Source organism: Lepidochelys kempii, chromosome 6, assembly GCF_965140285.1.
Source record: "Lepidochelys kempii isolate rLepKem1 chromosome 6, rLepKem1.hap1, whole genome shotgun sequence".
NCBI classification, from domain to species: Eukaryota; Metazoa; Chordata; order Testudines; family Cheloniidae; genus Lepidochelys; species Lepidochelys kempii.
In genome coordinates this window covers 107,599,461-107,624,945 of record NC_136385.1, presented here as the reverse complement: position 1 = coordinate 107,624,945, position 25,485 = coordinate 107,599,461, and the positions used below count along the sequence as shown (strand labels likewise).

General features: G+C 41.0%; 1 protein-coding gene across 1 annotated transcript in view; it reads right to left on the bottom strand.

Annotated features, from left to right (window-relative positions):
• The window catches only part of VRK1 (VRK serine/threonine kinase 1), a 119,063-nt gene that overhangs the window by 18,199 nt on the left and 75,379 nt on the right, over positions 1-25,485 (bottom strand). The window contains exon 15 of the transcript XR_012159554.2: positions 11,258-11,363. The gene's annotated coding sequence lies outside the window, so the exon portion shown is untranslated. The remainder of the gene's footprint in view (positions 1-11,257; positions 11,364-25,485) is intronic.

Here is a 25,485-nt window from a genome sequence, read left to right as displayed (position 1 = left end):
TAAGGGGAAACTATTGATTTGGCTGTTGGCATTTTTACGGTCCCATTATGAAGCATTAAAAAAAAAAAAGAGATCACTGGAGAAACATTTCATATTATGCCACAAACTCTTTTTATGAGACGAATATTTCAAAGCGCCCATTAATTCTTGCAATATTCTAATTTAGGTCCTTTGATTAAAAAAATTAATGAAATAGGGGAATCTCCAAAATCTTTGTGCAATAAATCTGTCTAGCCCAGAATCTACTCATCAGTCCATGAATCAGTGATTAAACTAGATCTAAGCCCATCCTTAGGTTCTTAAGGACTTCTCTATGTGCAAACAAGGGAAGAAGTCAACACACACACGATCAGAGTTGCTGCTGGTTGCCTGGCCAAACTGCAGTGGTGCTGGCATGAGGCGGCCTCTTACTAATCTTTCAGGCTTAAAAAACTTGATGGTGGTAATTGAGATTTAGGAGGAGGAGGAGGAGGAGAGGAAATAAACAAGAATAAAAATATCTCTGAATGGAGTGGGATAATCTAGGCTTTGATTTTCAGAAGTGAGTAGCCATTTTTGTTGCTGAAGCACCCTATGGTGGCCTCATTTTCAGAGGTAGGTGCTCATTACGGCCTCAAAATCTGGCGTTTTAACTTATCTCAAAGTTGGCCACTCAAAAACTGAGATATTCAAAATCACTAGGGAATAGCTTTTGAAAAAATGGCTCTATAATCCTGTCAAGGTTAGAGCAGTAGACTAAGAATCAGCACTCAGAGGTTCCATTCCCTGCTTTGCCTTTGGACAAGTCACTTCGGATGAGATTTTCAAAAGTGGTTTTAAGTGCCTCAGTATTTTAGGTGCCCAGCACTAGATACCTTAATGGGGCCTGCCTTTCAGAAAGTACTGAGGACCCATCCTCTGAAAACCAGACCTCTTTAAATTCTCTAATTGTGAACCTGAAAACTTTAGCCCCTTTTGAAAATATTGGTCTCAATATCTCTGCGCCAGATTCTGATATCCTTATTCATGTTTTATAGCACCTTACTCCGGGTGTAGTCGCACTGATGTCAGTGGGACTTCTGGAGTAAGGTGCTATACTGTGTAAAGGTATCAGAATTGATCCCTCTGTGCCTATACTTTCCAATTAGTAAAATGGACCCAACATCTATTGACCTCCCAGAGGTATTGGGTGTCTAATTAACTAATGCTTATAACATGCTTTAAAATATAGAACAAAATGTTATCCAAACACTCATTGATTTTTATCAAGAAGAGTTCCAGATTTTTACCCACATCATTAGTTTGGAATGACCACTTCCCTCATTTGTGCTGTTGTGTGGGAGAACTATTTCTCCCTGACATAATTTTACATTGTTTGGTAACTACAATCTCTGCCTCTTTTAAACCTTGTTGTAATTACTAACAATCACATAATAGCGCACATCTTTTCAAAATTACCTTTTTGGTGGCCACAATGTGCGCTCCTCCACTGGAATATAGGGATTTGCAATTGCGTAATATCTTCTCTTGCTTTTGCTAAAGAGCAGGATTAGCAATAGTAGATTGTCTTCTGTACTCCTTTGCTCTGAACAGTTTTAGTGACAAGGAGTCTCAATACAAAACTTTGTCACGTTATGTTTTAAAATTTTGTAATGGCGAAAAAATGGCGTGCATCTAGAAGCATTTATGAAGGAGGAAAGCTAAGTGATAAAGTGCACCTTTAACATAATGACAGTAATTCAGTCTCAGACAGTGAATGCTATTATACCCCCTTTAAAAGACTAGACTAAGTCATAATTGAAATGACAATTATGATAATCCTCATGTAATGAAGATTATTTTGAAACAAAAATCTTTTTTTTGGTGTATATATATTTACTGTACCTCAATACAGTTTGACCCTTCCGTTTGGCTGGAGAGTCTAAGTGAATATACAAGTATTTCCTACCCGTTTTGCTGCTACAGCTGCTCTCTCCATTCACGTATAGTAGAAGACTATTCCCTCCTTGTCTAAAACAAAAACATTTGACTATTTAGATACGCAGCTCAGTCTTTTGCCACTGATCAGATACCAGAGAGATAGGCAATCTTATAAAAAGGTTAGTTGGATCGGTTAGTCATAGAATTCCACATAACCCGCAAAGAATTCAGTGCATTTACACTGTGTTTCATCATAGCTCTAACAAGGAAACTACTGCAAGTTTCCAACAGCACTGGCATTTTACAAAGGACAATGAGTTACAGCAGACACTCTTGTAGCTGGGAGCCAAAATATGGTAGGCAGCCTTTCAAATCGTATGAATTGCATATAACACAGACTGACCTTCTGAAGGCTCCAATAATAATGTTGGCTTGGATTTTCAAAGGTGTCTAAGGGAGTTAGGTACCCAGAGCCCATTGAAATGCAATGAGAGTTGAGCCTCTCATTTTCTCAGGCTCCTTTGAAAACTGTAGTTTTTCCTAATCAAGCACGCCCCAACCAAGGCACTCAGATTGTACAGCTCAGGCAGAGTGGGTGACAACTCACTCCACACTTATCCATATAAAGGCAATCCGGGAGAAACAGAAGGGAAAGTATTTGGTGGGGGAGGGAAACGGAGAAAGTAATAAATGAGATCACTATAATAAACCCTGAAATAAAAATCCCTTGGTGAGCTGAGATGGATGTTAAACATGAGGCCCACTCCCCAACGCTCATGACAGCAAAAGCACTTCTGAACTAAAATGTAATACAGAGCAGCGTAAAGGTTGCAACCCAATCTCTAAATGCTAGAGGCATCCAAGGACCAATACCCAGTAGGAGAAGGAAAAGGTGGTGATGTCAAAATGTAGCCATAGCCTAAAATGTTTAGGAGCTTTAAAAACCAACAAGGCCAATATACAGTGCCTCTCAGGACTAGTCCCATAGTTTACACATTGCTTTCAGGTCCTTGGGGATTAACAGTACTATAGAAAGGTATTTAAAAAGTGAAAGATACCAGGAAGCCAGTGTGGTCCAGTGGTCAGGGAACAGGCCTTTGAGCCAGGAGACCTGCATGCTAGTCCTGACTCTGCGCCATTAGCCAGCTTTATAATCTGGGGCAAGTCCTGTACTGCCTGATCCCACTCCCATTGAAGTCAACGGACAGACAGACTCCTGTGGGACTGTAATGGGAGCTGAATCAGGCACTTAATCTCTGTCTCAGTTGCCCTATCTTGTCACGATGATACTTACCACCCTCCTTTGCAAAAATTCTTTGAGGTTTACATGTGAAAATTGCTATGTAAACGTTGTGAAATGTTCTGGTTTAGTTCGGGATTTTGTACTTTCCTTTGCTCAGTTCAAAGTGTAGAATTAATGAAGAGCCTTTGAGAAAATCCCTGGGAGACTTCCTAAGGCCAGGAGCTAGTTTACCTGTAATATAAGGCAATGGAATAGGATGTGTTATGCCTTTGTTGTGGGTTTGTAATTAGAACCAGGGAATATATATATTACTTGCAGAGCTTTATTAATGTGAACTACCAAAAGTGGCTTTCAAATGGTTATTTCTTCTTAGACCTGACCTAGTTCTAATAATTTGCCATTCAAAAGATGCAGAACTTAGATCTTTGCAGGAAGTTGTTACAATTCACTGTGAACAGTGGCCTAAAAGGGTTGCTATATGTAGTCAAATACATTAGCACAGTAGGGAGATGTGATCTTTTCTTAGGCTATTATTCTAATCATTTCATCTAATCCCTTGTCCATATATAATATGTACTGGCACAAAATTAATTTAATGCTCCTTTTAAAAAAAAATCCTTGCTACAGTACAAAAACCGTCTGACAAAGCACCGTCTATTGAACATGTGCTTTTAGGAAGTCCTTCATTCCCTGATAACTGCACAACGCCATTGCGTCAGAGTGGGCTAGATGACCAGATTTTTCTTTATTTTATGGCAATATGTAATAATAGCTGGAAGGCAAATGGGGTAGCTAGCACTAACTTTCAATATTTATAATTACTATCAAACAATTGCGCATATATATGTGGTCTATATCTGATTGCATCCCTTTCCATCCCCTCCCCTTTCTTATGTCAGTCACCTTAGGCCCCGATCCTGCAAGCTACTTGGTGCAAACTTCATTGGGGCTGCACATGGATCCATCTCTGAGGAGCCACTTGCAGTATATTGAGGTCTGAGACTGAAAAGCTGTCCAGGATGAGGACTATGCCCTTGTGTTAATACAGTACTTAGCACAATGGAGCACAGATCTTGATAATAAAATTAACATTTTTAAAGCATCATCTAGACATTATGGCCAAAGTCTACTTTTATTTATGGCTGGGGTAACATAGAATTTCACCACATTTCAGTCTTTTCATTTTATTTTGTTGTTAGTGCAGAAAAGGAGCACAAAATATAGTCTTTTGTCACTCTAAAAGGTTGTCATACAATATTTAAGGACAGATTAGTAGACATCCATATGAAAAGACTCTGAACCAATGTGTTACATATTCTGAGCTTACATCACTGAAGAATGCATAGCTAGTGAATACTAGTACTTAGTGCTTATATAGTGTTTAACACATGCAAGGCTCTGTGCAAATATTTAACTAATTAATTCTCACAATAACCCTGAGAGGTAGATGTTATTAGCCCCATTTTCCAGATGGGGAAACCGAGGTAAATAGTTAATAAAACTTGACTTGGGGCCCAATCCAATGCCTGTAGACATTGATGCAATGGTTTCCTGGATGGAATACACCCTTACAGATCAGACACAAAATATTTTACCATTACTGAGGTTAAAATTTAGGGTTTTATTCTTTCAGCTTGCTTGGAAAAGAAACACCTGAGCAAAGGACCAAGAGCAGAAACTCCAGTTCTGATCCTAGTGCTGACACTCTCTACACAATTCACTTTACCTCTCTATTTCAGTTTCTCCAAAAGTAAAATGGAAAAACTAAGGCTATGTCTACACTGCACTTTTGTCCATAAAACTTTTGTTGGTCAGGGGTGTGAAAAACACACCCCGACCAACAAAAATTATACTGACAAAAAGTACCGATGTAGACAGCACTTTGTCGGCAGGAGACGCTCTCCCATTTTTACTCCAGGATAAAAATTCTGTTTTGTGAACAGCTCTAATCAGCACCTAATTGTATGTGCCTATGTTTATCAATTCAGTTAAATATTTCATGTTGGAAAAAACTTCTTGTTTAGTCTTTGATATTTAGAATCCACTTCTTTAATGGACTCTTCTTCTATATATTACTGTCTGTCCGAGATGTGGCTGTGCATATTACTGACTTTAAAACAATAGGGTTCCAAAGAAAATAATTCAGCTGCTGCTATCTGTGTTGTACGTTAAAGTTCACAGTGATTAAACCTCATCAGAAAGATATGCTTTCCTTACCAAGCATCACAAGCTGCCCTCAGTATAAGGGCTTTATCTGCAAGTTGTAAACAAGTCAACATTACATTCTGTAGAACTGAGAATTATTTAACAAGGTAACATGCTAGATATCAAAATAATTAGCCTAAACAGTAATGAGGATTTGATGAGATTTTTTGCACAATTGAAGGATGGAGGTAAATGCTTGTTTGTTTTTTTTAAACCTACCTTGTGGCTAATGACCTCAGGTGGGAATATGAGCGTATTGCATTTAAAAAGCAAGAAACTCAAGGAATGAATCCAAATGTGGACTTTTATTGCACTGTGTGCTATGTAAAGAAAGACCAAAATCAGAACCTTTTAGCCAAACCACAAACTTCAGCATTTTTGATAAAGCAGGGCACAGCAAAACCTGAAAACAAAACAAAACACAACACAGATTTCTAGGCCCATCTCTAACACTATTTTGAGTCGGCACTGTGTGAATGAGTCTGTGTTTTTTAAACAGTGGCCTGCTTGTTTATTTAATACCACAGCATTAAAGATGAAGATTGCAGAGAGTTTAACACTAGCTATGAGCAAAAATTTTTATTCAAGGGCCCTGATCCTGCAATCAGATCCATGTTAGTGGACCCAGGGCCAGAGTCCTAGCTTCACACAAGGGTCCATCTACATGTATCCGATCGCAAGATCAAGGCCAAGTTTGTTAAGGGTGGCTTAGCCAGCTTTTCTTCCATTTAACTTTGTCAAGACAAGAAATTGCATTTTCAGATTGATCCAACATCCTGCTAGCTTCTACTGCTTAGGAATAACTCACTGGTTGAAAACATAATTTTACATAATTTTGCATTTTTATACACTTAAGGAATGTCATTTTATTCAAAAATTAAACAGCCCTCTTTTAGAGCCAATATATATTTTGAACTAATAATAATGATGTATTTTATGGCATATGAACTTTGCCATGTGCACTATAGGCATCAAAAAGTCAATATCAGTAAATTGACAAACTTGTCAATGAGTGAAATTAATTTTCTTTTTCTGGTGCCTCCTCACTAAACATAATATTAATATGACACACTGGAATTCACTGTCCGCCCTGAGGGTTATGTAGTTGGGAGACAGTGAGGTTATATCTGAGAGCATGATAGAAAGTATTATATCACAAGCAAAGAAGGAGAATAGAGTATATTTAAATGCTGTAGCAAATCATTTGCCAATTTATCTCCTAGAATCCCAGTCTCTTCAAAGTTAAAAGCTAGAATTTCCAAAAGTCTCCACAAAGTTTGGGTGCCCAGCTTGAGACATTTAACACCCAGTTTTCTGAGATGTTAAGCTCCTAGAACTTCCAGGGACGTCTATTTAATTTTAGCTTGATGGAGAACAGCAGAACTTTTGCCATTATACAACCAAAAATAATTTATTTAGCTGCTAGATGATTTAGAAAACAAATATCACAATAGTTCAGTGTATTAAACAGCATTGGGTAAACCTTTGAGTCATGAAACTCTGAATAGAAAGAATAGGGTCATAACATTAAGGGGTTCATAGTAAAAAGGCTTTTGCATCCTGAGAACATAAAGGTGGGATGATGGCAGTTCTCCACTGCATAATTTAGCATTATACAACCTTAATCTCAGGTTTGGAGGGAGTGGACAACATGTGCATATGAAATGCTCACTCTTAAATATGTGGAAAGGAACTGAGAAATGCCGCTAAGGCACTCAGGAGGTTTTTTGTTGGTGTTTTTGGAAGAGGATAAAATTAATTTAAAAGGAGAACAAGTTGTTTTTTACCCCCTCAATAGCTTGGGTGTGATTTGTTTTCCTATTTACATTTTGGACAACAAGGAATAGGATTTTCCAGAGTAAAGATTTTGTTGTTTGCAGGTGTGTTTCTGAAGCTGAAATCAAGCAACTGGATTAGAAAGATCCTCTGGGATAGGTGCTAAGAACCATGTTTTTCACCTTGGTCTTTTGGGCCATGTCCTTAATTGGAGCTTAGTGTCCCATTAATGATTGCATCTCCTGGGATTTATATGACCATTTCAGCACTGCAGTTACTGCCTAATGGACTGCTGAACAACAAAGAGTCCTTGTAGTCTTGTCCCAGAGGCCCCCCCTATTAAGTATACAGCAGTCCTCAATTAACCTGATGTTTAAAAAACATAGTGGCATGATAGCTTTAAAGGCTATCTCCTTAGGAAGGTCCCTGGTCTAAACTGATATGATTTAATTGTCCCCTAATGCAAATATGTCCATATGCAAAGACCAGCTTGCATGTAATACTAATAGTTGACTTTATGCACTGCTGTGACCAGGCCAACAGATTTCTATACCCACAAGCATCAGTTTCAAGGCATTAGGATACTGAAAATGACCTTGATTGTATCACAGAGTTCATATTATTGGCAATTTTAAAGAGAATACACGAGTTCTTATGAAGTTTGAGCCATTGCAATAGTAACAGAGTACAGCTCTTCCCATGAGTCTGTAGGGTGGCTGTGAGATAAGCAGATGATAAATTCTCTTATCTCAGCTGCAGTGTGGAGAGATGGCACTGACATGTTTTCATGTTCAAGAAAGGGATTTCTGAAGCTTGCACAACACATTTGTGTCACCCCAGGGGATTTCCAAAAGGGATGGTGGTAAAGCCCCAAAGGAGCATTTTCGGCCTGCTACATTCATACAGATACTCCCCTCGAAACTATTTTAAAACTACATTTGGTCAGCCCTTTAAGTCATTCAATCAAAGTATATTTGGCTCTTTTCATCTCTCCTCAGAAATCAAATTCCTCCAGCTTCCCAGTTACTTTTCTCCTTTTTTGAATTTTCACCAATTTCCCAGTATCTTTGGTGCAATGCTGTGCCCGGATGTGGCACACATCCTGCAAAGAGATGTGGCCATATCAGGCTCATATATATAAGTATTATTAGTTCCCAGCTCTGTGATATGATCCCTCTGTACACAAAGACCAAAATTTGCTGCCCTCTTGCATTGCAGCTTCATGTCTAGTTCACTGTCCATTCTCACCTTGCAGCATTACCACTGTGCAAGGGGGTCTCCCACTCAATATTGGGGGACTATGATTAGGGTGAGTTTGTTTTCGAATGAGATCATCCACCTCGTATTGGACTATCCCTATAGACCAATTATTTAAACCCCCCCCCGACACACTCACACGTGTGTGTCACAGAGTCAGTTTTTGCCAGATAGGCTCATGTTCCAACTGTACTCAAGAAAGCGAAGAACAAAGAAGTGAGGTCTGCATTTGCTGATTGAAATATGGCCCCTTGTCACAGCAGCACACATACACAGACCTAACTCCACATATGGGACTAGTCTATGGATGGAACATGGACCACACGTGCAGGGGAGCGCAGAAGTAGAAAGCCCTCCCTTGCAGCCAGAATTGCCTGTAAAGGAGATGTCATGCAGTGATTTACTGGCTTTGGAGAGCACTGCATATGGATTTTCCCCGCAGGACAGAGTGCTGAAAAATTTTGATTGGGATCAGATTCAAGATCCCATGGACTAGGATAAATCGGTTTCCTCGATGCCTTCTAATCCCAGCCCTGCCACTGCAGTGTAATGTTGGGGTAGCCCCATCACTGCTCTGTGCCTCAACTTCCCCATATATAAAATGATAATGAGAACTCCCTTCCTCAGGAAACGTTTGAAAAGTCCCATATGAAAGCTAAGTACATGGGGGACCAGAAAGAGAAGGAGTACTTATAGCACCTTAGAGACTAACCAATTTATTTGAGCATGAGCTTTCGTGAGCTACAGCTCACTTCATCGGATGCATACAGTGGAAACTGCAGTAGACATTATATACACACAGAGACCATGAAACAATACCCCCTCCCACCCCACTGTCCTGCTGGTAATAGCTTATCTAAAGTGATCATCAAGTTGGGCCATTTCCAGCACAAATCCAGGTTCTCTCACCCTCCGCCCCCCCCCCCCCCCACACACACACACACAAACTCACTCTCCTGCTGGTAATAGCCCATCCAAAGTGACCACTCTCTTCACAATGTGTATGATAATCAAGGTTGATTACTCACTAATATTAATTGATTAATGATCACTTTAGATAAGCTATTACCAGCAGGAGAGTGAGTTTGTGTGTGTATGGTGGTGGGGGGGGGTGAGAAAACCTGGATTTGTGCTGGAAATGGCCCACCTTGATTATCGTGCACATTGTAGGGAGAGTGGTCACTTTGGATGGGCTATTACCAGCAGGAGAGTGAGTTTGTGTGTGGGGGAGCGGAGGGTGAGAAAACCTGGATTTGTGCTGGAAATGGCCCAACTTGATGATCACTTTAGATAAGCTATTACCAGCAGGTCAGTGGGGTGGGAGGAGTTATTGTTTCATGGTCTCTGTGTGTATATAATGTCTACTGCAGTTTCCACGGTATGTATCCGATGAAGTGAGCTGTAGCTCACGAAAGCTCATGCTCAAATAAATTGGTTAGTCTCTAAGGTGCCACAAGTACTCCTTTTCTTTTTGCAAAGACAGACTAACACGGCTGTTACTCTGAAACATGGGGGACCAGCAAATTCAGTGCTATCACTGATCACATATCACAGTGATACTAGAGCCAGGGAAGAAGACAGCCTCTGCAGCTGTGCCTCTAAGATCACCCTAGCAGGTCCCACTGCACAGGGAAATTGGCATTTCACCCATTGTTAGAACCACTTGAAAAATCCAAATTAGTTCCCATTAAACATTTTAGAGAAAATGAACATGTGTTTTGTGTAGAATACTTTAGTCAAAAAATTAAACCAAATTTTTGATTGTTAGAGAGATTTTTAGGCAAAAAAATGTTTGATTAGCTCTACCTGTCCTACATTAAGGAGAGGGGAAGAATGGCATTCTGGCTGAGGCAATAGCCTAGGACTCAGGAGATCTCAGTTCAATTCCACAAGCTTCCTGTGCAATTTTGGGCAAGTCACTCAATCTCTCTTTGCCAGGGCCAGTTTAAGGAATTGGCAGTACGTGGTACTATTGTGCACAGGGCTCTGCTCCTGGAGACATATGGTGACTTCAGAATCTATGTGTGGGGTGTATATCTGTTTTTACATCCCACCATGGTGAAGAAAAAGCTTGAACACACATCCCAAGCATAACTTGCTGCAGGGTGCCGTCCTGAGTCTGCAGACGGCCTGAAACAATAGTTCTCAGCTGTGACTGTCCCCATTCATCTGAACGGGTTAACTCTGAAATCCACTGCTCTGAGATGCCAGCATGCCAGTAAAGCGCTCAGGGGCTCAACGTCACCACTCCTGTTACAGCTTTGCTGGGAGGTGTCAGCAGGGACCCTGTGCAAAGTGCAGCCTGCCTGAAAACAAGTAGTTCTGGGGCTGGGAGGGGAATGCACAGCTTCACCAATGAGAAGTGGTAGTGGCTCCTCCACCAACCCAAAAAATGGCTCATGCAGATGGCTGGAAAATTCCAGCTCATGGGGGGGGGGGGGGGGAAGAGCCATGGAGGGGTTTCCTTGGGCCCATGGGTGCTTTAATCTAGACCTGCTCTGTGCCTAGTTCCCTATCTGTGAAATGGGAGTAATACTCAGTTGTTAGCATAGGTTGAAACACTAACTGAAGAGGGAAAGCTGTGTGGGAGCACTGCTATCCCAATGGGGGAGAGGAGCTTTCTTGTTTTTAGCAATGAGAGATACCCTATGCACTTACTCCCTCTGTTATGTTAACCTTTGATAACACTGCCTTTGTCTGTCTTGTTTATATTGTGAGCTTCTCTTACTAAACTGCTGAATGCTGATCTTGGTTGGGGGCCTCCATCTAAGGTATTTACAGGGTCCCCTTCACTATATTATCTGAGCATCTCAGTCTTTCATATATTTATCCTGACAACACTCCCATGAGAATGGACAGGCAGGCTAAGTGACTTACCCAAGGTCACATGGGAAGTCTGTGACAAAGCAGGGACTTGAATGTAGCTCTTCCAAGCCCTAAGCTAGCACTCAAACCACTGGACTCGTCCTTCGTCTGGGAGCTACTGTAATACAAACAATAAATAGGAATGCCTGTAGTCAAACAATAAACAGAAAAAGTCGCTCCTCCTAACTCTTGAACCCCCAATGGAGCTGCTAATGAGGCATCAAAGAATAATGGTACAATTCGGCATCAAAGAATCCAATCATGCAGATTTCCTCTCAGAGGGCTTGGGTATTCGACATATGCTGCTTTCCCTCAGAGAAGGGCTTTTATTATTAAACATAATTTTATCATTACAGATTTTAAATAAAATTCAGTAAATACAATAAGAAAACAGCAAAAGGTTTGTACAGTGCAAAGCCACCATTCCCTCCTCAGAAATTACAGCATGGAGAATCTAGAAAAAAAATCAAGTGTACAAATTATCTGATGTTCATTGTATGACATCCGGACAATTATGTTAGTACTGTTAAAAGCCATATAGGAGAACTTGTATGTAGTTGTGTTGTAGCTGTGTTGGTTCCAGGTTATTAGAGAGACAAGGTGGGTGAGGTAATACCTTTTATTGGTCCAATAAACCAACGACAGTGCAGATGATACTTCATAATGCTTTAGCCTAACTATAGTCAGTCTCCTCAGATAGAACATGACGTGCAGAAAGCCATGGGACATTCAGTTCAGCCAGTAAAAGCTGTTCGACAGAAATTAGTTTGTTTTTTAAAATTTATTTATTTATTTTATGCTAGAAAATTTAATGAGGCTTGGGGCAAAAATCATGGCCTTCAAATTCTTTGCTTTCAAGTGTTACTAAGGCCAGAATGTTAACTTTAATGTAGTGCTTTCTAGTCCAATTAATGATTTTCAATTCTCTGTTTTTGTCAGAAGAATTATCTGGTTATGAAAAGATGGGTTAATGCCCTGGCCTTTCACCTCTGAACTTAGGTCAGACCTGACTTCCTATAGATCACTAGTGAAACGACTGGATAATTATTTGTCAGTGCCACAAAGCTAGTAAACTACTAGCTAATTTGGTATGATTGATAGTCTCTGCTCAAGATGGGCCCAGGACTGGAATATCACATCCAGACTGAAGTACGCAGACAGACTGTATGGGAAAACTTCAATATTATAGCTGATTATTTCCTGATACTAGTTCTCTCTATTGAGAAGTAAAAAAAGTTTGCTTAGAATATGGTGTAGAAAGATCTTTTTAGAAAACAAATCAAGTGGGGAAAATATAGTTTTCTAAGCAAACAAGACATCAGCTCAACAGTACAAATGTTATATGTACATTAATTTCATTATTAAGCTTTATACCATTTAATGCGTTTTAAGAATTATTCCATAAACAGAATATGATTTTCATATAAAAGGGATGGTATATTTTTAAAATCGAGCCTGTAAAAACTTGCTCATCAGTGGTTTATGAAACTTGAGTACACTGATGCTTCAAGTACTCAATTAACGTCAGGCAATATGGATTTCAATCTGGCTTGAAATATATTTAAACAAATGAAGTAGATACAAATGTTGCCTCTTTGGCCAGCTAGAGCTAAAAATCCATTTTCTATCCCATTTATAATAAGAAGTAATTTGAATGTAATTTATCTAAAGCACAATATGTTTCCTAATTTTTACATGTAACCATTACTTACAGTTTAAGTAATAGTTATATCCATGGATCTTAGTGCACTTAATTGAAAATGCATGGTATTAAAATGCAAGGCTCCATCCTTCAAAAAATAAAAGCGTTATGCTGAAGAATAAATACTAGATAGGGGGAAGAATCTTTTAAAAAACCCTCTTTAAATGCAAACATCTCTCCCCTTTATGTTACATTAGATTTGTGTTCGAATGAAATTAGTCTCTCTCAGTCCAGTATTTCAGTTCAGATTACAAAATTCTCTCATCTGACTGTCACATTTCACACTGAAGTCCAATTCTTCTGCAGTGGAGTGACATGTCAAGGGTGACAGTGACAAATTGTCAATAAGTAAGGAATGACACATGACAGGGTGTGCGGTCATAATGAAATATATGCATGCCTCAAGAGCGTTTGGAGGCATGAGGCTGAAGGGCGAGTGCTCTCAGCACTCCCAATGTTGCTAGGTCTCATTAAGACTCCATGCACTGGAATGGGGTTTTAGACATTAAATATATATTTGAATGAATAAAACACAGGAACAAGTTTTATTTTTATTTATTTACAAAAAGTTGGGTTTGAGTTATAAAGGCTGGGAAAATGGATCATTTATCTATCTCTTAGCATTTCATGTTGCCAGCCACCACCATCTGAGTGCCTTCTACATAGAATCAATAGCAATACCAAGGTCATGAGGGATCATCATGGAGTCTCTTTTTGCGTAAACTCTGCTTTGGGGATGTTACTTTCTCTCTCTCTCTCTGTAGGTATATAAAGATTTTATTAATTTATCTTTTTAGTTGGTAGGGATTAAAGGTAGAAGGGGATATGGCAGTGTTGTGTCATTCTTATAGAGCAGTGTTTCCCAAACTTGGGATACCGCTTGTTCAGGGAAAGCCCCTGGCGGGCCGGGCCGGGCCGGTTTGTTTACCTGCCGCATCCCTGGCACAGCAGGTAAACAAACCGGCCCGGCCCGGCCCGCCAGGGGCTTTCCCTGAACAAGCGGCATCCCAAGTTTGGGAAACACTGCTCTAGTGGAAAGGCTTTCAATTTCATCTTTAGGATTTGGTTCTTAATGATTTTAAACTTAGTATCTTTTGACTAATTATAAACAATGAATTATAAATACACTTCTAAAACCTGGGGAGACTGTCGCAAAGTGGGCAGTTTTTGGAAAAAAAGTCAATCCTGTGGTTAAGGGGACTAGAAGTCAAATATATATTCAACCTAAGCAGAGCCTTTTGAAGTCAGGTAAGGGAGAAGAGTAGAAAATGATGCTATGGAGTCCATTACAGGCCTTATGCTGCAGATCTAATTGATGTGGGTAGATCTCAGATAGTATGGTGATGGGCGTTTTACAAAATCCCAAGTCAGAGAGACAGAGATGGGTTGAAGTCCTCGTTCTGCCACAGACTTCCTGTCTGAACTTGGGCAAGTCACTTAACCTTTCTTTGCCTCTGTTTCCTCATCTATAAAATAAGGATAATACTTCCTTCCCTTGTATTGGGCAGTGTCATTCATTAATCTTTGTGGATGGAAGGGGCCGTCATAAAGACTACAAATGTAAAGCACTATTAGCAGTATTAACTTTGACTCATGAAAAGTTTGTCACCAAAAGCAACAGTTGCCAATTTGCTAAAATTGTTGTCAAACAGAAAAACAAAAGGCCTCCACAATTGCTCAGTTCCTTTTTGACCATAAACGAAAGGAAGACTTCCCTCTCCTCCCCCAGTCCCAATAAATGCAATGTGTTCATTTTGCTTTGCAAAACAGGAAAGCACTATAACATCATCACTGGAGTGGCCACCCCATTCCTGAAAATTCAGGAAACAGCCCTGAAATTCACAGCATATTTTGGCACTTGGGAATTTTTTCAGCAGACTTTGATACCTTAAGAGCCAGTCAAATCGGACTGGTTGGCGGGGGTGGGAAGAAGGCAGCTCCCAAAAGCAAAGGCTTGAAGTCATGCCTGGAAAGGAAGCTGCTGCCAGTTAAACAAAATTAAGGAAGCAAAGTGATCTTCTTATTCTAATAATACTTTACACTTCCATAGCACCTGCTGTCTGAAGCCTTCCCAGCATGTTACCAAACCCAGTGAATTACACTTCACTTATCTGCCATGCGGTAGGTTACTCTTAGCCACTGAGGATACAGAGGCACAGAGAAGTTAAGTGACTTGCTCAAGTCTGTAGCAGAGCAGGAAACGAAAAACCACAAATCTCCCAGAGCCGGCGCTTTTCCCACCAGGGAGTGCTTCCAGATATGCAGAACTCATTTTGTAAACACTTGTCTCAGGGATGTGTGGAACCAGACATAGCCCCGAAAACCTTTAATTTCTGATTCGGAATAAAAGGAACTTACAGATATCAGAGCCACCTAATTTATTACCAAGACCTGGGGAATTCAGAGGAAATGTACTTGGGAAATATGTAGAGCCCATCAGATTGGCCTAAGGCCCCCCATTTGTTTACTCAACCTCTTTGCTCAAGCAAACTCCCATTGTGGCATTTTCCTTCCTGCCAGGATAGCAGAATGTGATCTTAACTCTCATCTAGCACTTACCCAACCATGCACACCATCCTCTAAATACCAGTGCCAGCCCTGGGCCTCAGCTATCCCATTCAAACAGTTAAGTCACAGGCCTATTGGATCGTGGCACCACCCCTATGGCTAGAGCTGTAAACCTTGTAGTCACTTCTCCCTGCAGTAAATGAGTTATGTAAATATGTAAATTTCAATTACTGAATGCTTCTGCGGGATATTCCCAGACCATATTATTTGTGGTTTTTTCTCTGGCGATGGAGCCATCCATGAGGTTTTTAAAACCAGAATGACACCTAGGTTGTAGCATTTATGGGAATGGCCCATTTCATACCCGGCACTTTAAGTGTCCCACAGAAATATGTTTCACAGATGCGGTGATCACTGAAACAAAGAGGGAAGCGAACACAATGTTGGCAATTGTTATGCTTTGGCAACATGTCTATTTTAATTTTAGACTTCCCTGATGGCTGTGTTGGCCCTTCACAGCCATGGCCCCTGGATATTGTGGAACAGAGTTTTTTTTTTTTTATAGTACTATTTATACTTATTGTATCACAACATTCTACAAAGTAACAAATTCACCGCTGCCATTTAAGTGTATAAAGAAGCTTTGAGGTGCCCAGTGGGTCACATGCACCCTTGGATGTTGATTTGATTTCCTATATTTATTATTTGTCATACGGTAGCCCCATCTAGATGCCCCAATTGAAATTAGAGCCCCATTGTATAAAGTGCTATGCAAACAAACAGTGAAAGAACATCCATGCCTCAAAGAGCTTGCAGTCTAAAAAAGACAAGACAGACAAGGGAGAAGGGAAAGAAAAATGATTTGCCCAAGGCAGGGGTGGGCAAACTTTTTGGCCCGAGGGCCACATCTGGGAATAGAAATTGTATGGCGCACCATGAATGCTCACAAAATTGGGGTTGGGGTGCAGGTGGGGTGGGGGCTCCGGCTGGGGGTGGGGACTTTAGGGTGGGGCTGGGGATGAGAAGCTTGGGGTGTAGGAAGGTGCTCTGGGCTGGATCAAGGGATTTGGAGAGCAGCAGAGGGATCAGGGCTGGGGCAGGGGGTTGGACCATGGGGAGAGACTCAGGGGTGCAGGCTCTGGGCGGTGCTTACCTCAAGTGGCTCCCGGAAGGAGCAGCATGTCCTTTCTCCAGCTCCTACATGGAGTTGTGGCCAGGCGGCTCTGCATGCTGTCCTGTCTGCAGGCACCACCCTGCAGCTCCCATTGGAGCGCCAGAGGGGGACATTGGAGCGGAGTCATTGGAGCACGCAGGAGCCGGAGGGGTCGTCCCCCGCCCCTGTGCCCTGGCTGGAGCGCAAGCACCAGACCCCACTCCCCAGCAGGAGCTCGAGGGCTGGCTTAAAGCGGCTGGCAGGCCGGATGTGGTCCGGGGGCCGTAGTTTACCCACCCCTGGCCCTCGGTCACATAGGTCAGTGGCAGAGTCAAAATTTTAGATTTCCAGTCCAATGCCCTACCCACTAGCCCATAGTGCCTCCCACTATTGTCCTCAACATCATGACTAGCCCTTACATTTTCCAAGACATGACACAATATCTTTAGTAATCATTTGAACAGTTGACGCATACCAGTTAGCAGGGATGAGCATGAGGAACAAACCCAAAATTCTGTAAGTTTGGGTCTAGGTTTAGATTCAGCTTGTTACAGAAAGAAGGGACAAAATCAAAGTTTGGTTTCTCCACATAACTTCCCAAAGAACAAGTCCATTCCCATTTTATTAGCAAACCATTGATTACTACTCTGAGTATGGCCTTTCAACCGGTTGTGTGCCCAATTTAGAGTAATTTCATCACACATTTTCCTAGTTTGCTTATGAGAATGCCATGTGGGACTGTGTCAAGAGCCTTACTAAAAATCAAGATATATTGTATCTACTGCTTCCATACCCCCTAGGCCATAACCGTGTCAAAGAAGGAAATCGGGTTGGTTTGACATAATTTGTTCTTGGGAAATCCATATTGGCTATTCCTTATGAACCTATTATCCTTTAGGTGCTTCCAGCCTGGTTGTTTAATCATTTGATCCCAGTATCTTTCCAGGTTTTGTAGTTCAACTGGCTGGTCTATAATTTCCCGGGTCCTCTTTGTTCCTCTTTTTAAAGATAGGTACTATGTTTGCCCTTCTCCAGTCCTCTGCAATCTCACCCATCCTCCATGAGTTCTCAAAGATAACTGTTCCAAGGGCCTACACTTTACTTTGTCTCTCTCTTGCTCTGAATATATTTATAGACCTTCCTCATAATGTCTTCTATGTTCCTTGCTAGATATAACTCATTCTGTGCCTTAACCTTTCTGATTTTGTCCCTACAGGATTGTACTATTTTTGGAATGCCTGCTTAGCAATTTGTCTATGTTTCCACATTTTGTAGGATTCCTTTTTGATTTTCTGGTCATTAAAGATCTCATGAAGCAGCAATATTGGCTTACTGTTCTTCCTATCTTTTTTAGTTTTCAGTTGTACATTTAATATTGTCTCCTTGAGCAACTGCCATCTGTCCTGAACTACTTTATCCCTTAGGTTTCCTTTCCATAGGATCTTACCTACCACTTCTTGCAATTTGTTAAAGTCTGCTATTTTGAAGTCCATTGTCCTTATTCTCACTCTCTCCTTTCCTTAGAACCATAAAATCTATCATTTCACAATCATTTTCATCCAAAATGCCTTCCATCTTCAGATTTGCAACCAATTCCTCCCCATTGGTAAGAATCAAGTCTAAAATGGCTGTCCCTCTGGCTAACTTCCTCCATTTTCTGAAACAAAAAGTCTCCAAAACATTCCAAGAACTTACTGGGAATTTTGTGTTTTACCATATTACTTTTCTAACAGATATCTGGGTTGTTAAAGTCTCCCATTATTACCAAGTCTTGTGTTTTGGGTATTTTCGTTATTTGTTCTAGAAATGCCTTATCCACCTCCTCTTCCTGATTCAGTGGTTTATAGTAGACCACTACCTGGACATTGCCCATATTTTTCCCCTTTTATCTCTATCCAGAGACTTTCAGTTGGTCTGCCTCTCACCCCCTACAGCATCTCAGAACAAGTGTATGTATTTTAGATGTATAATGCATCACCTCCACTCTTTTTCCCCTGCCTATCCTTCCTGTAGAAGCTATATTCCAGTCATGAGATTTTTGCCACCACATCTCTGTGACACCAATCAATAATTAAGTTTATGTACTAACACGTCCAATTCTTTTTTATTCTCCATGCTCCTTGAAATTGTGTCCAGACATCTAATATATCAAGTAGATTCCCCCAGTGATTTCACTCTTGTTGCTCCTATGACCTTATTGTAATTTTCCATGTCTTCCCTTCCCCCAACATTTAGCTCTCTATTAAGGCTGCTTTTTTTAATGCTTACCTGTGGGCTTTTGCACTTGCCCCTTGTCATACTGTCTAGAGTACCAACCTCAGGGCAGACTTTTAAAAAGCAGGGCACACATTCCAAATTGGCTGTGAGCACCATACTTAGATTTCACCAACCAAGTATCAAGAGTGAACTCCTCTGGCACTGTAACAGCCTCAACATGGAGTCACAGATAGTCCCATTGGATACTCCAATTCATCTTGCCACTCAGGTAAGCTTACCTTTGTAATAGATGGTCCCTTATACCAAAAATCACAATAATATTCAGGTTACTCTGAATCCCACTGGACTGGTCACTTACCCCAGGTCAACTGCACCTCAGTTGCACACCAAAGACAATCCTGAGAGCAAATCCTATAATAAATTAACTAAAGATTTATTAATTAAGACAAAGAAATGAGAGTTATTTACAAGGTTGAAGCAGGTAAACATACACACAAATATGTTACAGTCTTAGGTTCCAAAAGGTAATAGAAGTTTCTGTAATATGCAAGCTCTGTATGTCCTCTATGGCTAACCCAAGCTAACCAGCTGGGGATCCCTTTCTTATGCTTAGAAATTTTGCCCTCTCAAAGTCCAAGCAGCGTAGAGATGCAATTTCTTCCGGTCAGGGATTTTTATTCCCTTCCCCCAGAGTTCAAGCTGATGTGACAAGTCCCATGCACATCTCTTCCTGGGTGTGGGCAGGAGCACACACAGTATTCCACAATGGTTTGTCTACTGTCTATGGGCCTTCTTTTGGGTGGTAGGAGAGAACACCTCCTGTAGTAAACTAGTGTTTCACACTTGATACTTCTTCTTTCCTGACTGTGGGGTTTACAGTTTCAGAGCAAACATTTATGATTAGAGAGCAAACCCTTAATTACCTTATAACATTAGATAAATACACTATAAATCAGATTATTGCATGCATCAACTTACAAGCATTTCATAAAGCCTAAACACTAAACATTTTCATAAACCTAATGCCTATTTTAACAATAGTAACACATAGGTAAGCCGGACTGTGTTCCACCTATGCATTTGTCAGTGTTAAGTTGAAGCCTATGGCCTTGGCATGAGCTGGCACCTGCTTGGCAAGCACCACACCCCTTTTCAACCTAATTTAAAGTCCTCCTCACTGGACAGGCGAGTCAGTGCTCAAAGATGCACTTCTCTTTCTTGGAGATATATAAATTATCAATATGTTCATTGCATCTTTTCTTTGTGGCATATTCACCCCAAATAACCTATATTTATGGTGTTTTTACTCCATCTCAGAAATCTATAGTACTAGTTTGTAAAATTGAAATTTCCTCCAGATTTCTCAATCTAGACACTGATGACTGGGTTAAGGAACTTGACATGAGGTTTTGTGTGGTAGAATCTTAGAACCATAGGGTTAGAAGTGACCACAAGGGTCATTTAATCTAACCTCCTGCCAAGATGCAGGACTTCAGGGAAGAAGGTACAAATCCAGTGTACATCTCAAGAAAAAGCTTTAACGTCACTTCTTGTCTGTCATCTGTCCTGTACCTCCTTGTGGGCTAGATTCCTTCATTCTGCCCTCCTTGGGCCACCTCACCAGTGTAAATTACAAGGAAAGCTGTCCGAAGGGGGAGGGAAGGAACATGCTGGAGTAGGAGGGACACAGCAGACTATACACTGCTCCATCTGATCACCAGCTGTACAGCAGTCACGTGGAACTGCTGGATCCAGTGTAATTTAAAGCAGCCCATAGGCTTTTTTCAATTATGCCCTTGGCCAACCAACGGTCAAAGGAGCAGAAAGGTGCTCTAAGTCACCTTTCACCCCATTCTCAGCTATCCTGAGTTTAAAGAATAACATTTCCCCAATTCGTTTCCTAGGGAGAGGTTTAAGCAAAAAGGGAGTAAGGAGGTATACAGAAGGAAAAGAAAATCTAGAAAATTGTCTTGAGCGGCATATAGCTCCAACTTTGCCAGAAGAGGATTTTGCAGCCCTTACATTAGTAGCACACACAATTAGAGCCTTTGGCTGTAACAGGATTACTTGTATGAGTGCTATTCAGCTTGAGTTAAGGGTTAAAGACTCAGGGCCAGATCTCTTATGTTCCTTTCTGCTGCATTATTCACTTGGTGCACGCTTAAGGCTCTTTTTGCTTCAAACTTCAGCATGCTCCATCTATGCTAAGTGTAAGATGGGAAACATCAGCCAATTTTGCTCTAGCTTTCTATACATAAAGTCTTTTTTCCCATCCTCTGCCAAAGTTAAAAAACAAACAAAACACAACAGCTGAAGGGCTTGTGCTAACATTTTCTGAAAAAAATCCTTTGCTGGGAAAAGGACTGAGGTCAAGTATGGAGCATTTTAACCTAAAAGGCGAATGTCTGGGGACGTAATTTGTTTGTGAAAACAAGGTGTTCAAAAAAGAAACTGTTTCACAATCTGAACTACATCTGACTACCAATCACCCCCTATAATGATGATATTATATTCTCAAGTGATGGTAGATATGCAAGGAAAATAGAAACAAAAGGGGAAAAATGAAAATGAATGGGCTAGTCATAAAAATATGCATTATACATCACAATTCTGGAAATCATCTCCCACTGCTCAAAAAAATTATATTCAAATATTAAATCACAGCAACTAACTCGTTACCATTTTAAACTTCTAAAGCATGTAGAAATCTGTGGCTAAATAAATCCGCACATTTTTAAATCAGCAGAACAGTAGCAAAGATGCTGACTATATGCCATTCATTATATAAACTAATTCATTTGACGGCTGAGTGGAGACTGTTACCTTTAAACTTGAACTTCGACTTGACCTAATCCCATATCAAATGATAACAGTTTACCATCTGTCCTTGGTCAGCCCAGTGGAAGACTTCAAAGGGTAGATTTAATAGCATATAGCTTGGCCTTGACATACAGACTGTATCTGTTCTTACTTAAAGAACAATGAAACCTCGTATTTAATTTCTTTTTAACAGATGGAAGGCTAGTGTCTTATTCCATTCTGTCACCCCATCTGGATGCCTTAAAAGTGATACTAAGAAATGTGGGGTGAGCCCACCAAAAGCTCAGTTCAAGTCCAATTACAAATTATGATTTGTAAGCAAAGTCTAAATGAGCTCTCCCTGACAGCTGGGGGGAAAAGGCTTCAGGACCAGATTGTATTTACATTCACACCTAATCTACCTAGGTATCCAGCAAACAGAGCTGCATTGCCCAAGTGATAGATTTTGGCTGAGGTTGGGTTACAAATCACTTGAATGCGGCAAGGCGGGGTTGGGGGGGGGCGTAACGAGCTGCTGTTATTCTCATTGTAGGAGTAAAGGGCAGTAGAACTGTACTTAGCCTGTGCTGATTGAAGGCATCAAGAGAGAGGATGGGGACAGGTGTTTTGCTTGATGGTCTGCCTGAGTCACAAGTACTATTTGACCTGCCCCTCTCCACTATTTAAAGACAGAGCTGATTGGGCTCCATAGTCAGTCTTTTGTTTTGTTAAGAGACCACTACAGTTGAAATCAGGTCTTAGTGCTTAGACCTATTGTGGGACAATGTTCTATGGAAGACACAGCCCAGTCTACACTAGCAGTGAGGTTCCCCCACTGAGAGCTCAGCTGAAATCACTGAGAGCTGGGTGGAACCTCAAGAGACCAACTAGCAGAGGTCACAGTGGCAGGTGGCAGCAGAAGGTGACGGTGCAGGGCCATTGGCAACAGAGCGATGGAATGAACAGCGGCAGAACGAACAACAGTGGCCAGAGCAAACAGTGAGCAGCTGGAGGAACGAGCAAGGTGCCTTCTTGCCCCCCACCCGGGAAGTGAACTCATGTGAAAGCACCTCTGAACTCTGAGTCTCCACTGACCAAGGACAACACCGGTGAGTGTTAACGAGGCTGTTAACAATGCTGGAGACACAACACAGTTCATACGAACAAACATGGCTGTGGCACCATACTTTCTATTTAAGCAAGAGATACCACACACTAGAAACTGGAGACCAATGTTAAGTGCATTGTCACTTGTTCATCCTGAAGTTGAACACTGGTTCTGAACAAGACCAGCAAATGCTCACTATCTTTCTGCAAGAAACTCAGCTGACTGGCTAGAACAGTGGTCCCCAACCTTTCTGTGGGAATAGCACATTCCTGTTCCCAAACACCCCGCTGCCAAAAAGAGGCAGTGGAAAGAAGCCTCGCCGCCAAAATACTGCAGAGAAATGGCAACGCTTCTTGGTGGCATTTTGGTGGGTGGTTCTCAGGTGGCAGCACTTGACGGTGTCATTTCATCAGTGTGGTGTCCTGCGGGTGCACACAACTTCCCCGGCAGGCACCACTGCGTCCACGGGCACCGCGTTAGGGACCCCTGGGCTAGAAGCATATGGTGCAACAGTGAAAGACTCAACAGTTGAAAAAGTGATGAATGCACCAATGCAAATGGGCATCAAGTATTAAGTCATTGTATATGTTATCTTGACGTCAGTGGTAGGCCAGTAGATGCATTTCTAGAAGACACATTGGCTGCATCTGTGACAACCCACATCTTAGAAGAGTTGAATTCTTGTCAATTGGACCCCAAACAGATGGCTGCTTGTGAATTTGATGGAGCTGCAAACTTCTCTAGAAGACATGGTGGAGTACAAGCTTTGCTCAGTGAAAAGTGCAACCCTAATCTCTCCTATACACACTGTAGAGGCCATCTACTACAACTAGTGCTAGTATGAGCTGCAGACTCTTCAAAAGACATTTAAAAAGCTATAAATGTATGTCTTCATTATATTCTTTTTTCAGCAAAGAGTCCAAAAAGACTGAATATCTTGGAAAATATAGAAGATACACTGGGACTGAGGTTCAAATTAGTCCAACCTGGGAAAACTCTCTGGCTTTCTCATGAGCGATCCTTGGCTGTTGTCTTAAAATTACTCCAGCCATTATTACTGTCTTTGGAAAGTATCTACCAAGATGGGATGGATCTAAGTAGTGAGGCTGGTGGATTACTTTTGCTACTACTTTCAGAGAAAAACTATTGCCATTCTCTCCCTTATAAGTCTACTGTTGAAACCACTTGGGTCATTAAACAATGCCATCCAGGCATCTGCTACAATACTAGTAGATCTTTGTCCAGCAGTAGAAGCTACATTTGGATCAATCAGAGAGCTATCCATTGAAAAAGTACTGGAAGAAGCAAAGACTTCAGTCCAGAAGTTGAGTAATGAAGGCATTTATATGGAATCCTTAAGTGAAGGGGACAAGAAGCGTTTGTTAAGACAACTGAAAAAGTACACAGACTTGATTCTTAAAAGTCTACAACAGCGACTTTTAGATTCTACTTAACCTCTACGTAGCTTTTACAGATCTCTGTCCTTATAAAACACCAACAGCTGAGTGGAGTGAAGCACTACCAGCAATGGGGCTGCCATGTGCTCAGGACAGAATAGAGAATTTGAACACACAGTGGAATATCACACGATGAATGAATGAAGATTTGATTTCAACTTCTTTTTTATCGTCACTGGTGGCTTGACCCAATCTTTGTACTACATTTCCCGGGATGAAAGAAGTAGGAATTCATCTCTTGTTACTCCCAGTCACAACAGCTACAGTTGAGCGTTCTTTTGCCTCATTGAATAGAATTTTGTGTTCTGAAAGAAGTCGCCTTCTGCCTGATCATGTGAATGATCTAATGAGCATATCAATTGAAGGAATGGAAGTATTGGACACACGAGAAGCCACCAAAGATGAACGCATTGCATTCAAGAAGTTCATTAACAGAGTTGTGCAAAATTATAACAAGAAACCAAGAAGGATGAAGATGTAGTACTTCACAGAAGGCTTGAGTAGCCAACTTTAATTTTTGTGATGATTTTAAAACATGAGTTAAATCTAATTAAATGGTCATGAAACATTTTTCAGTTTTTACTATAGTGCCATACAGCCACCTTCACCCTCATGGTCTCACCCCTCATCAGCCCTGACCCCCCCCCACTATAAATTCAAACACCCCTCCTAATTTCAATTCCTGGGGAAAACACTGGAGGGAATTACTCTTCACTAGTATGTAAGTGAACACTACTGAGTCCAATAATATCATTGAATTACAGAAAATCTTTTAGGGATATTCAGTCTCAATTTACATCAATGCCTTCAACTGCATGTGGTCTATTTAGACAGCTAGAGACAGATCAAGTCAGCCACTAAAAGGGAGTGCATCCTAACCATGTCAGATCCTTCTCCGTTGCCCAGACAAGACAGTACTGAAATACAAAGAACATGGAGGAACAAGGCAGTGTGGCTCCAGGGCGCAGCTTTGGTCACTAGAAAATTAATCCTGCAAAAATGGAAAAGCTGATCCCACTCTTCCAGTCCTATGATTCTAGATTAGAGTTCAGGTAGTCATCAACAAAAAGGGTACCTGTGTTTTGAAATAATCTGTGAATTAAGACCTGGTCAGAAAATTTTCATCAAAACCATTTTTTTTTTGTCAGAAAAAAACCTTTTGATTAAACCATTTTTTGGGGGGTGAAATCAGAAATGTATGGCGGGAAGGGACATTGAGAAGTCATCAAATCCAGACCCCTATGCTGAGGCTGATAAGTAAACTCAGACCATCCCTGATAGGTGGGATTCCACAAC